Consider the following 13667-nt stretch of genomic DNA (forward strand, 5'->3'; position numbering starts at 1 on the left):
AATCTGTGGGGGTCATTGGATTTATTTCCACTTTGATAGGGGTCCCTTCCAAAATGTTTGAGAACTGCATTACCTTAACCTCCTCTGGCATCCAATCAGTGTAACTTTCCACAGTCCTCCAGAGGGTGCTGTTGTGTTGATCTGTTTGATCAAGAAGCAGTTTAACCTGCACCAGCCTAAGATTTAAATATGTATGTTCAGGTGAACAAAAAACGCTTAACATAAATAAGAAACATAAAACTGTGTTGAGATCAGGTTAAAAGTGACTGCTACCATCTGTTTAGCACTCTGTGTTTTAACAAACTCATGTACATTTAATAACCTTCTATTTTTTAAATGAGGAACTTGAGACCTGACTTTGTACGGCATCAGTTACACCTTGCAGCTCCCAAATAGTGGCCTTGCTGAAAAGTTCATGGTTTCACGGACGTGAGAAGCTCTCCAGTACAGAGAACCCAGGGATCAAGTGCCATCTGCAACCAACCAGATTTGAACTGGCAAGAAATGAGTCTGCTGAGGCAGATGGCATTAATGGGGTCTGTAGCGACAGGCATAGGCAACTTCCTGGTGACAAGGGTCAACAACATGCTGGGCAAAGAGTGGCATCTCATTCAGAAGGAAGCAAGGGCAGGCATGGAGGAGGTACAAGCCAGCAGGATGCTAGGGATGGGACAGCTGGGATGGGAAAATGTACTGCAACTAAAGATCACCGGATCCAACATCCGGCAAGCAGACTTCATTCACATCAGGATCCAAGCTGTCTACAATGTCCTACCAAGTCCAGCTTCATGTCTGGGGCAAAAGTGAGACACCTTCCTGCCCTCAGCATTGTAAATGAAGATCCTTGGAACACCTCCTCAGCGGCTGCCCAAAAGGCCTTTGGAGATGAGCGCTATCGCTGGCACCATGACCAAGTGCTTAAGACGGTCTCTGAGAGCACAGCCATAAGCATCACACCACTTTGAACAGCCTCAGTAAGTTTTTCTAGAAGAGAGCATTTCACGTAAAACTACTCTGAATTTCTATATCTCAGCCATGTAATTATTCTGAAATGTTGAAAAATTGGTGGATTTGCCCTTATGCATTGTGAAAGCTCAGGAAACGTTGTCAGGATAAAAGGAAGGCAAGGTTTGATAGAACTCCGTTAAGAAACTAAAGATTAAATAATTGAAGTGGCATTTCAGCTTTAGGAATATTTCTGAACTAGAATCAGTCTGTAGGGAAAAGTTGAAAGCTGTTAGCTCAATACAAAAAACAGTTGGAAGCTGGAGGCTGATTGGAAGGGCGTCCATACTTTTGCACATACCACATTTTACATTTTCTCTTTTCCAATATGTTAAAATCAGCAAAAATGTGGTAACTGTGCATTAAAATAGTGCAGAAATATGTTGGATTTGTTCCATGCAGAGGATGTATCAACTTCTTTACATTTAGAAAATCAACAAAATTTTACAATTTGAGTGTCCAAACTTTTGTTTGGGTATGTCTCTGGATGAATGTTCAGTACCAGACCTGGATGACTTCTTCTGCTCTAACACATCTAATCAGTCTCAATAAGAGCAAGCTCTTGCTTACCCAGCTGGCCACCAACATCAATAGATATCTGGTTACGTCACATTGACGTAGAATACAGACAACAGTTAACGTTGAAATTTCAGAGGTATGTTGACCAAAACTTGAGGTCTGGTAAACATCATAACCTTAAAGTTAATTTGACGTGACATTCTAACATCATTAGATGTTGATACTTTGCTGGTTTAAAATCCTGTCAGTGTTAGCATAGCTAGCACACTGTACTGAAGCAGTGGACGTAAAGTGGATTTCTGAGGCTCAGGTTGATTTGTAGTGTGATGTTGGACCATTTGAATTGAGCACAGACAAGCAGGCTTGTGGCAGGGTAAGCTGAAGCTAGGTTTTTTGTTAGTGGTTAATGCTAGCGACATAGTAGCTTGTCATTGGTAGCCATGTCATTTGTGAGGCTCAGCAGGGTTTGTAGTATAAAGTTGATCTTTTAGGATGGAGCACAGACAAAGTCACTGCACTCGTGGGTGTGTGTGGCTGGTGGAGGTGTAATGTGATGGTCCTGGTTTTTCCCTCTTTATGATCCGTCACCAGCTGGGCTTAATTGTTCCTCTAACTGGACCATCTTTGTGCTTTCTTAACATCCGTCCAATTGGACTTTGGATTATCTTATAAGCGAGCCGTGGCACTGAACTCCAAAACTTGTGATTATCAATAATATCAGTTGTATTTATTGTCATTTGTAACATTACAGGTTTGCATAGACGTTCCATGTTCTGAGTTCTGATGCACTGTGGGGTGGTTTATTGTCATCAGGCAGTAATCCTAGTTCTGTCTAATGGATACTTGAGTATATGGAACAAATAAAAGAGTGTCTAATAAAGCCGTCACTATCACACTGGCAGGGTTGGGATGTAATGGAACACCAGTATTGGGAATATGTATTTAGAATACAGAAATGAAGTGTCTGTAAAATTATTATTCATCAACGATTGTTTACTAATTTAAAATCAGCAAGGTGTGCAAAGATGTACTCTAAAGAAGATCTCATTAAACAGCTTCTTTACAACCACTGAAGTTCCTGCTAAAGCCAGTGTATAAATCGTTGTGATGAGTCAGTTATTAATCTCAGTGTTACTGAGCTGCTTTGAGGGATGATTAAACTGAACAGTTGTCTTAATAGTTAACATGTTCACATGTGATGAGCTTAGCAATGGCATTGTACTGGACTTCTGCATGTGTTTGTGGCAAGTTGCATATAATATTATTAACTAAAAATCACACAGCTACCCACTTCACTGTCAAACTTCCAAGATTTTGTTATTGGGATATGGCAAAGCTTTGGGGTAGCATGATTATAAGAGCAGCAGTGGACTGAAAGAAAAAGCAAGGGCAACACGGATGCTAACAGGCTAGCCTGCTAACCAACATTTCTCCTTGTCTTAGAAAGTAAAAAAAAAAAAAATTAAAATCAAACTTTCAACAGTTAATGAATCATTTCAGAAATGACAGACAGTGGGTTCTTCCATACACTATCAGAAAAAAGATACTAAACTGTCACTGGGGCAGTGCCCCTCTTGTCACTGGGGTGGTACCCTCAAGGATACATCTTAGTACCTTAAGTCAGGGAACATGATTAAGTCAGGGTACCTTAAGTCACACCCTGTCTCATCTCCAGGCTTTTTAATTTATTGTTCTGTTTTAAAACATTAGGATATGAAAAGGTACAGATATGTACCACCTGGAAAAACCTATTTAAGGTGCACAATTGGATCTTAAAAGGACTGTTGGAATGTCTGGGGAGCTCTGAGATTATGAGAACCACTGTTCTAGACTGTAAGGGAACAGTTAACTCTGTTGTCAGTCTCTGTTTGCTTAGAAGTCACTCGATGTTGCAACAGCTGCAGATGTTTTCTTTGTCTGCAGTGCTTTACCAAACTGGAAGCTCTCTGACTTACATAACAGGCCAGATTATGGGCATTACTATGGAAAACTTATCCCTAGTAATGCGCATTGTGATGCAATTCTATGGAAATGTCAAAATGTTGTTTTCAAAAATATTCTCTCTCTCTCTCTCTCTCTCTCTCTCTCTCTTACCCCTCCACTCCTGGTTAAAAGGTGTGAGCAATTGTGCTGTCCTGTATTTCTCTCAGAATGGAGTCTGTACTGAAATAGTTGGACTGGACATCAGTGAGCTTGGCCCTGCTGGGTGGTCTGTTCTCTTTGATTTTCCTGGAGATCTTCAGGTTGAATTCCTCCAGGAGCCGAAGCCCCCCTGGACCCAAACCACTATCCTTTGTAGGTAACCTGCCCCAGCTCTCAAAGGATCGAATGGCCTTCATCAGATCAGTCAGTTTACTTTGTTTTTGAGGTGGTATATTCACTAGCACACATCAGATTGATCTTCTTCCTCTTTTTGATACTCATTTTTAAGCAGAAGATACTCTAATTGATTTGTAATTGAATATAGTCATGACCATTTACAAAAGATCCTTCAGGAGAATGTAAAAACTGCTGTGGTGTCTGCCAGATGTGTAGTGCTGGGCTTTCTTAGTTTGCATTCTGCATTTTAACATGAAACACTGTCTGCAATTTTACAGTTACAAAAAGTGTAAAATTAGAATCTAGAATTCAGGCTGTGGAAAGCAAACTTTATAAAAGCAAAGCTCACCAAAACAAATCTACCTTGCTTCTGCTGTCTGCTCTGGTGTGCTAAAAATAGCTCCCTGGATCCTTTTACAAGACATATGAAGACCTCTACGAAGAGAAACAATAAAGCCATCTGTCCATATCACCATGGCAGTGAAGAGGATATGAGGAGTGCTGCACCTAACCTTGATTTTTCAGTTGTCTGATAGTCTAGTTAAAAGCAAATGGCTATGTTATACTTGAAGCCAGGGTATGTTTATGGATGACGTTCAGGACCTTTGTTAAATTCTTGGGAAAGCTCTGCTCCATCCCACCTTCTCCCAACCTTGATTCTTTAGGCTCACAGCCTTTCTTTGCTCAGGAGAGAGGGCTCAGAGAAATTGATCCATGGCCATTCTCTCTGTGATTTCCCCTGGAAGTAGCCATCCATGAGAGATACTCACTTTCCTTTCACAATTAATATCCAAAAGTCTCATTGTTGTTACAGTGCAACGAGCACTAGCTAGTATTTACCATAGAGAGCAGGGGACTTGTTCACCTTTGGTTTAATAAAAATCAGTGCACAGAAGTGTCCACACATTACATGTGAATTGCCAGTTTGCGTTTAACTGATTTGAAGGTCCAGCCATAGTATTCTTCAATTGCATAGCACTCTTACAGGTCTTTCTAGCCAGTGGTTTGTGCTCTGATTTTGGATCTCAACAGGTCAACACATTCTGGCCAGTGTGTACAAGCTAACTGTGAGTAATGTCATTTACTCCTGTAGGCACTGAACCATATTCATCTCTAGTCTCAGATTCATGTAAAATGCTAAGTACTGGGTTCACACACACACACTCACATGCAAACACACACACACACACACACACACACACACACACATTATCTAAGCCGCTTATCCTCCTGGAGCCTATCCCAGCGGTCATTTGGCAGAAGGCAGGAAACACCCTGGGCAGGTCGCCAGTCCATCACAGACACTGGGTTCAGGGATTATATATTTATACTGTGTAGATTCAAGGATCTAGACTCTACTGTATCACACATAGTTTAAGTTAGACACTCTTGTTTCCACAGACAGCATCCTACAGCTACTGACATCCAGTAATCTGGACATCTGCCCACTGGACTCCATGGACCCCATCCAATACACACAGCTCTAGACATGTGAAATCTTGCAGTCTGCTTCTCCTATTCACTACCAACAGAAACAGATTCTTCTCATCAAGTTGTGTACCATCTAGTTGTCATAAAGTTGTGTGCCTTCAGGACTGCTAGAGTGGTACATATTCTAAATAGGACCACTTAAGACAGATCTGACATCAGGAGCAATTTGTATCTCTCATTTCTTTCCCTTTACCAAAATCTTTAATTAGTTGTCAATGATCAGTAATATTTATTTTACACTCAGAACAAGCTAAAGGATCCCAGCCTGTCTGTCTTCACATCTGTGCACTCTACAGAAACTTCTTTTGTAGCAGAGGTAGAGAAGCTCTGCATAGGACGTTCAGCTAAACTCTCAACTGTCCTGATCTCTACAGCCTTTAACACAGTCAGCCAGTAGATTCTCCAGTATGTTCTCAACAGCATTGGAATCACCACCATTGCATGTTGGAAACACTGCCTTTTGCATAGAATTGGTTTTAGTCCTATCTGGAGGGATGTTTTATTAGGTGACATGGACAGGGTCCACTTCCACTACATGCAGACTCTTCATTTGTGTCCCACAAGACATGGTGCTGGATCCTGTTTTCTCATGATACTTGCTATTTTAGTGATGTAATCTCCTGTCAGTGGCATCTCATACCACTGCTATGATGACACTCAACTAATCCTTCCCACTTTCTGACACTTCAGTTTCCAGTTGCATCTAGGCACGTCTGCCTGATATCTAATCATGGATGGCAGCTCACCATCTGAAGATGAATTCCAACAATGAGCTGCTTTACGTTCCTGGATCTTGTGATCTTGCCATGTTCTTTGAGTATCATTCTGTCTGAAGTTGCACAAAGTCTTGCTGTCATTTTATTATTATTGTTTTTGACTCCTAGCAACCATATGGATAGTGTTTCTCCAGAATATCTTCTCTTCTGTTTGGGTTCTGAATGGCTTCTGAATGGCTGGTTCATGATTCCTTGTTATGACCAGTAATCCTCAGGAATTTTCCTAATTCCTGATTTACTCACTCACATTGTCCATTAGACTGTGGATGATAGCCTGACGTCAAGCTAACAGATACACCAATGTGCTCAAAGAATGCTGATCAGACTTGTGATGTGAACTGAGGTCCCCTATCAGACAGAATGTCTTCAGAGAATGTTCTCAGGTTTCTGATTTCTGTTTATCTCCTCCTGTCCTTGATAAACTCTGGATAATGAGTCAGCCTCAGTGTTGCAGGATCCTGGGCAAAAGCAAATCTTGAAATTGAACCTAGAAAAGAATAAGGACCAGTGTGCTTGACAAGAATTTAGTCATTTAGTGGTACAGAGATATTTGAGGTTCTTATGATCAGTCAGGACTGTGAAAGGGTGATTAGCACTTTCCAACCAGTATGTCCATTCCTCTAAGGCTAATTTTACTGTAAGAGATTATGATCCCCAATGCCATAAGTGCATTCTGTGGGTGTTAATGCTATGGGGTGTAAATTAGGTGGTTCTCCAGATTTTTAAGACAGGACAGTGCACTCCCCAGTCTCGCCAATGAATGGTTCTGATGTTTAGGATGTTTTAACACGGGGCAGATGTAAATGTTTCATTGAGGGTAAGGAAAGCACTATCAGACTGTGGAGACCAACTCAATTTTCAGGGGGAACCCTTTAAGAGGGCTGTCAGGGGTGCAGCAATACTGCTAAAATTAGGAATAAAATGCAAATAAAAAATGCGTAAAGTTTATGGTAGTGGGTTTGGGCTAGTTAACTATGGCATCTATCTTGTAGTCATCTATAGCAGTTCCGTTAGCACTAATAATATAACCCAGAAAGGACACAGACTGCACTTTTCACCTTTTACACAAAGACTGTTCTCTAGAAGTTGTTTGAGGACTGAACGGACCTGTTGTACATGGGTTTCTAGATCAGGAGAGTAGATGAGAATATTATCTATATATGCAATAACAAATTTTCCAATCATGCAATGAAATAAATGATTAATGAAAGCATGAAACAAGGAGGGAGCAATTGACAGGCCGAACAGCATGACTAAATACTCATAGTGCAGTCTAGTGTTGACGAAGGCAGTCTTCCATTTGTCACCGTCTCTAATTCTCACCAGATTGTAAGCACTGTGCAGGTCCAATTACGTGAAGTACTGTGCCCCTCCCAGCTGCTCTAATGCTATAGGAATGAGTGGAAGTGAATGCAGATATTTCTAAGTAATCTGGTTCAGGCCTTGGTAGTCTATACAAGGGGTGGAGACACCATTGTTCTTCTTAACAAAGAAGCCAGAAGCTACTGGTGAGGTTTTATAAAACCCTGGTCTAATGCTTCCCGAATGTATGTATTCATAGCACATTCCTCCTTCTGAGTTAATAGTGAAGGAAGTTAATGTGCTGTGTTGTGTGTGTGTGTGTGTTTTGAAGTTGTATTTTAGGTTGCCTATTGTTGTCTTTCTCCTTATATGGTCATGTTGTCACACCTGTTACTTGTCCTGTATACGCTGGGTCTAATCTTGGCATCAGTCCAGCTATAAAAGTGTGACAGCCCATTGTATAAGGGGGCTGGCTGGATGTCTGGAACCTGCGCGCGCAACAAATAAGCTTCACCTGTCCAACAAACAGATCGAGTCTCCCGGGTTTGGATTCTATCAATAGGTATACTCTAGATTTGTTTAGAGAAGCATAATCTATGAGATTTATGGAGGAATCATACAGATGGTTGAGGGGGATAGCATGTTGGCATTTTCTTTGCTAAAGACTTTGAGAATGTCAGTGTATTCCTTAGGAATGCTCCGGGGCTGTCCATATTGGGGCCTTCAATAGAGGTAGATCTCACGGTAACAGATGGATAAGTGATACAGTTTTGTAGGCAAAAATCTGGCCAGGAGATTAACTCATGATTGGTCCAGGAAATGGAGGGTTGTGCTTCTCTAGCCAGGGAAGACCTAGAATGACAAAGAATTCAGAGGATTCTAACACTAAGAACAAAATCAGTTCATCATGTAGATCACTTTTATTTTTTTTTGTGATGGATCCAGTTCCAATGGGTTCTCCCTCCAGTGCAGCCACTTGTAGTGGGGTCCTCAGGGGCATCAGGGGGATTTGAAGCTGTTCCATGAGCCAAGCATGAATGAATTTTCCCTCCGCATCCAAATTGATTAGGGCTGCAACAACAAGAGAAGTCTCCTGCCAATAAACAGTAACATGCATAAGGAAAGATTTGGAAACCAACCCCTTTATGGGAATACTCACTACTTTAGAGTGGAGACTACTCCACATGCTTTCCAGAGTCAGCACCTGAGGTGTATGCGGACAGGCCCGGCAGTCATGCAAAACGTGACCAGCACTGCCATAGTACAAGTACAGCCTCTCCTCTTGTGACAGGCATGATGAATCACCTTGCATGGCTTCTTCCGGTTTGTTGGTTTCACTAGGCACTGATACTGGTAGTTTAATGCTTCTTTTAGTACTTTGATGTCTACAATAATAAAAAAGTTGGTCAAGACGAATGCCTAGGTGAATGAGTTGATCGAGTGTTAAGTTGTCATCTCTTCAAGCAAACTCAGTAAGAATTTCAGGATTCATTCTTTGTTGAAACAACCAATAAAGCTGGTTCATTCCATCCATTACCAGCTGCCCAGGTACAGAATTCTAGCGACTAATCTGAAACTAAATGATTACCCTGGTAGAGTTTTGTTAAAAGTTCACCATTGACTTGGCCATCATGAGGGTGATCAAAAACCATATGAAAATTTTGTTCATAGAAATAGTTCTGGGCCTTGGGCCAGACAACAGTAGCCTTGATAGTGGTAAGCTTGATCACTCAGACATGATACTAATAAGGATCTGATCAGGGTCTGATCAGAGCTCAGAAGAGAGTTATTAAAGAAAATTGAGCACTAAAGTAAAAAAAAAAACTGGCATTTCTCAGGGTTGCCAAAACTGCCAAAACTCGTTGGCGTTATCCGGCCCCTGATTAGCAATGGCCTGCCTCATAGTCCGCCATCTGCATTGAAGGCGAGATATTCTGTAATGGGACAGAACCAGGCAGACACTCATGGTAAAAAACAAGAAATGAGGCTTTACTTGAAAAGGATTTGCCAATACTCTTAGTCAGTATACAGGTGAAAAATACAGAGAATGACAAACATAACAAACAATATCAGGCAACCAGATACAAAGGGCAAAGACAAAAAGGAAAGTCAGGAAGTCCAAAAACACGATCAAGAAAACACAAAGGCAATATAACAGGCAGAAATGCTCAGTAGCTCTACAGAGAGAAGCAATACCTCACAAAGAACCTACACTAAAGCCCAGGCTTAAATATTAAGCTAGATCTAGTCATATAATACATAGAGCAGGTCAAACAGATCAGTATTGAGGTGAACGGGAATGGTGACGGGTGAATTCTAAAAGTTCATTGGTCTTTTGATCTCTGAGAGATTTCTGGGAAATGGAGTCTTTATGAATATCAGAGCCAGATAGATGCATAATTTCTTCTTTGGCAATGATGTCAGCACCTGTCTGACTTCTAGCACTATAGGTTGTTCTATGCAGCCAACATAAACAAAAGTGTCTTACAATTGGCATCTCTTTTGTAGAGGTCTTCTGTGTATTCCATCCATCGTTTTTGATTTGAGGAGAAGCTTCAAGACCTTTCTCTGTCCAGGAACACGTGGTGGAATAAATTTTGCCTGGCTGCTCCTCGCTGTCTCTAAAAGCTCTTTCTTTTTAGAGCACTTGAATTGCTTGTCTTGCTTTGTATTGCAGTGGCAATGCCTTTTTTCTGTATTGAGCATCTTTGTCTAGGTAACAGCCCTCATTAGCAGTATCTTAGTTCAAGAATAATTTTAGACTCCTATTTTTACAATCTAAGAATGCATTCTGTGAGTGTAAAACAGAGCAATTGCTATGGATAACTGGGTGTCATAAATGCCATGAATGTAAGCTTAAAAATCAAAACTGTGATTAATAGAATCAAGTTTATTACAACAGAGAAAGTTGCTGAACTATGGAAAGAATATAATTTACTGCAAGCACACCTGAAACCAAGTGTGGACACTGTTGTATCAGCACATACACTTGACAATTCCAAAGCTGTAGGGAGTGTAAACATTTTCCATCCCTTCAGTTGCCGAAATATGGTGAGATGTGCTCCATATACCTGGGCAAGAAGCCCACAATCGTACTGAACAACATGCAGGTTGCAAAGGAGGCTTTTGTTCAGAATAGGACCGTGTTTTCTGGGAGACCGCTTCACCCTTTAATTCAGTGGATCAACAAAGGCTATGGTTAGTGTGGCATGACTTTGATTTACTTTTGCTGCGACTTGTACTTTTTTTTTAATGGAAAGTGTAAGTTTTATTCCTTCTCCAGGGAAAGATGCACATACTTAGACAATTTTTTTTACATTCTTTCCCACCATCTTTGTCTTTTTATCTCCCTTTACTTCTCTCTGCCTTTCTCAGGTATTGTGTTGGCCACTTATGGTCATTCTTGGAGACAGCAGCGCTGCTTTGCTCTGCACACGCTGCATGACTTTGGTCTGGGAAGGAAAACTGTGGACGAGCGTGTGCCTGAGGAGGCACATTAAGGAGATGCTCAAACAGGAAGGTAGATGATAAATTACTGTCTATGCCTTCTTAGTGCAGTTCTGTGGTCAGGTTATCTTTGTCTGATGTACAGTTACAATGGCAGGCTGCAGCACTAGAGTCAATGCATTGTATTGTTTGTCTTTTAAAATTAGTATTTGTTTCATATTCTGGAGTTTGTTTTATAGGCAATTAATGCCTAATGACAGTTTGAATATTTGTTCAAATCAATGTTGACAAGTTAATGCTTATTCAGTCCACTACATAAATAGTTCATTAATGATTAATGTTAAATCTCATTAATATCTTAAAAGTCGTACTGACAGTAGGACAAGAGGGCATTTTTGGCTGACAGATACATGAGTGTTTGATTTTTGACAAAAACTCATATTTTCATGGCTCTGTCTCTGTGCCTTTTCCCTCATCACATACATTCTTCTGCATTTATTTTTGAAGGGAAGCCTTTTTATCCCATCCACCAATTTATGAATGCAGTTTCCAACATAATCTGCTCCATCATCTTTGGAGACTGCTTCGAGTATGACAACAAGCGCTTTGCTAAGCTGCTAGAAATTCTGAATGAAAACATTCGCTTTGCTGGATCATCTGCGGCGCAGGTAATTACCAGGAGTTTTCCGGGTGATGTCAGTTTCACAGATCATGTAGAAAACCACCAAATCACAAAACAATATGATTTATCTAAAAAAGCTATGCTATGATGTGCTTGAAGTGCTTATGTTTAAACAAACTGCAAACTTAAATGATGAAATGTATTATGAAATTCTTGCTCCTTTTTTTTCTTCAGATCTTCAACTTGTTCCCCATTATAAAATATTTTCCAGGACCACAGCAGGAGATCTGGCATAATGCTCAATCCTTAAAAGAATTTATCCTTGAAACTGTGGAGGAGCACAAGAAGACTCTGAACACAGACAACCCCCAGGACTTCACTGATGCCTACCTGATTGAGATGACCAAGGTTTGAGGTCAAACTTCAAGGGATGCTCTTTGTTTTGAAAGCAGTGTAGAGAATGGAGTTTCGCTAACTACTGCACACTTCACATTTCTCCAGCACATCTATTTTAATTCATCCATTAGTTATCTGTGCTCTCAGAACACTCGTTTTATAAGGTGGAATATTTTCTGTGTGGATTATTTTTTGAAGTTGTCAACGTGGGGACAGCGGAGTTGAGTTTTCTACTGTAGATTATAAGTATCAATACTTGAGCAGCCATCTGTATTCTTTGGTAGCATCTATGTAACAGAATTGAATGTTTCCTTGTTTTGAGCAGCGAGAGTCAAGAAAGACTGTACATTCCATGTGGAGAACATGATAAGGTCGATTTCTGACTTATTCTTGGCTGGGACCGAAACTACAGTGACCACCCTCAGATGGGAGATCATTTACATGATGGACCATCCCGATGTGCAAGGTACTGCTGTTGGTCACCAATACCCTTGACCTGTTTTCATTTTTCCACCAGGTGTGATGTAAAGAATGGTATTTATCTTGTTACCTTAAACTTTCTGTTGATATTTTTGTATCAGTATTTGGTCAGTGACAATGATGCTGTACCATCATCTAGTTTTTTGTGTCCTTTGTGTCTCGTCAGAGTGCTGTCATGAAGAGATCGTTCGGGTGCTGGGTTCTGACCACTCTCCATGCATGGAAGACCGCTCACAGCTACCCATACCCTTGCGCCACTGTTTATGAAATCCAGCGCTGTGCCAGCATCCTTCCTCTTGGTGTGATGCACCAAACCACACAATCAACAGAGCTACGAGGATACCACCTGCCCATGGTAATAATGGGATAGAGGCATTGTAGCCTGAATAAAAGACAGATGGAATAAATGGATCTATGAATGTATGAAGGATGGAATGCTGAATCAATAGGAATATAAATTTAATGGAAGTGTGAGTGCAAGTATAACCAAAGAACAATCTTTGCCAAAAACAATTGATACAAATTGTAAATAAATTAAACTATAAATAAAAGAAGATCAGTCAAAGCTTACCAAGGCAAAACATAGAAATGAATACCAATGTTACGAAAGAATATTTGTGTTTTCAGATTATCTGGCCCAGCCCTAATGAGATGTCATTGGACAACTTTTATCATGTCTTGCTGTCTTGCATATTTAACATATTCTATAGCAATTTCCATCTATTTTCTGTTTTATTGGGATTCAATATATAAAATGAAAACTTTGAGTGCACATCTACTGGTCAAAACATTTAATTAACATTATTACATATGTGTTATTTATTTGTTTCTTTTGGGATCTGAGATGATGGTCAACTTAATGGCCATCTTAACTGACAAAGAGCACTGGAAGTATCCAGACACGTTCAATCCAGAGAACTTTATGGATGAGAAAGGACGGTCCTGCAGAAACTACGCCTTTCTGCCATTCTCTCTGGGTGAGTCTGCTGCTGGTGTTTACCTGAGGGTCCGTGTGCAACAGAGGTAGATTTATACTAGCCTCAGCACTGGGGACAGCCGGAGTAGGACTCGTTTTCAGATCAGAAGTTATGTGATGCATACCATCCAACACCAAAAAATCACAAAATTAAAGAGCTGTTTGATTCCAAGTATTCTGGAGTCAACTCTCTATAATGAGACAGAACTGGCCAGACACTTGCGGGTAAAATCAGGAAATGAAGCTTTACTAGTTTGAACATAATCATTACTCATGGTCAACGTTGGTCAAATCCAGCACAAGCCAAATCCAAAAAAGGGACAAACATAACAAA

The 13667-nt window shown here is 40.5% G+C and overlaps 1 pseudogene; it reads left to right on the forward strand.

Moving 5' to 3' along the window:
- Positions 1–504: 504 nt before the first annotated feature.
- LOC118822934 lies at positions 505–13374 on the forward strand (annotated as a pseudogene).
- Positions 13375–13667: the final 293 nt, after the last annotated feature.

Source organism: Colossoma macropomum, unplaced genomic scaffold, assembly GCF_904425465.1.
Source record: "Colossoma macropomum unplaced genomic scaffold, Colossoma_macropomum, whole genome shotgun sequence".
Lineage (NCBI taxonomy): Eukaryota > Metazoa > Chordata > Actinopteri > Characiformes > Serrasalmidae > Colossoma > Colossoma macropomum.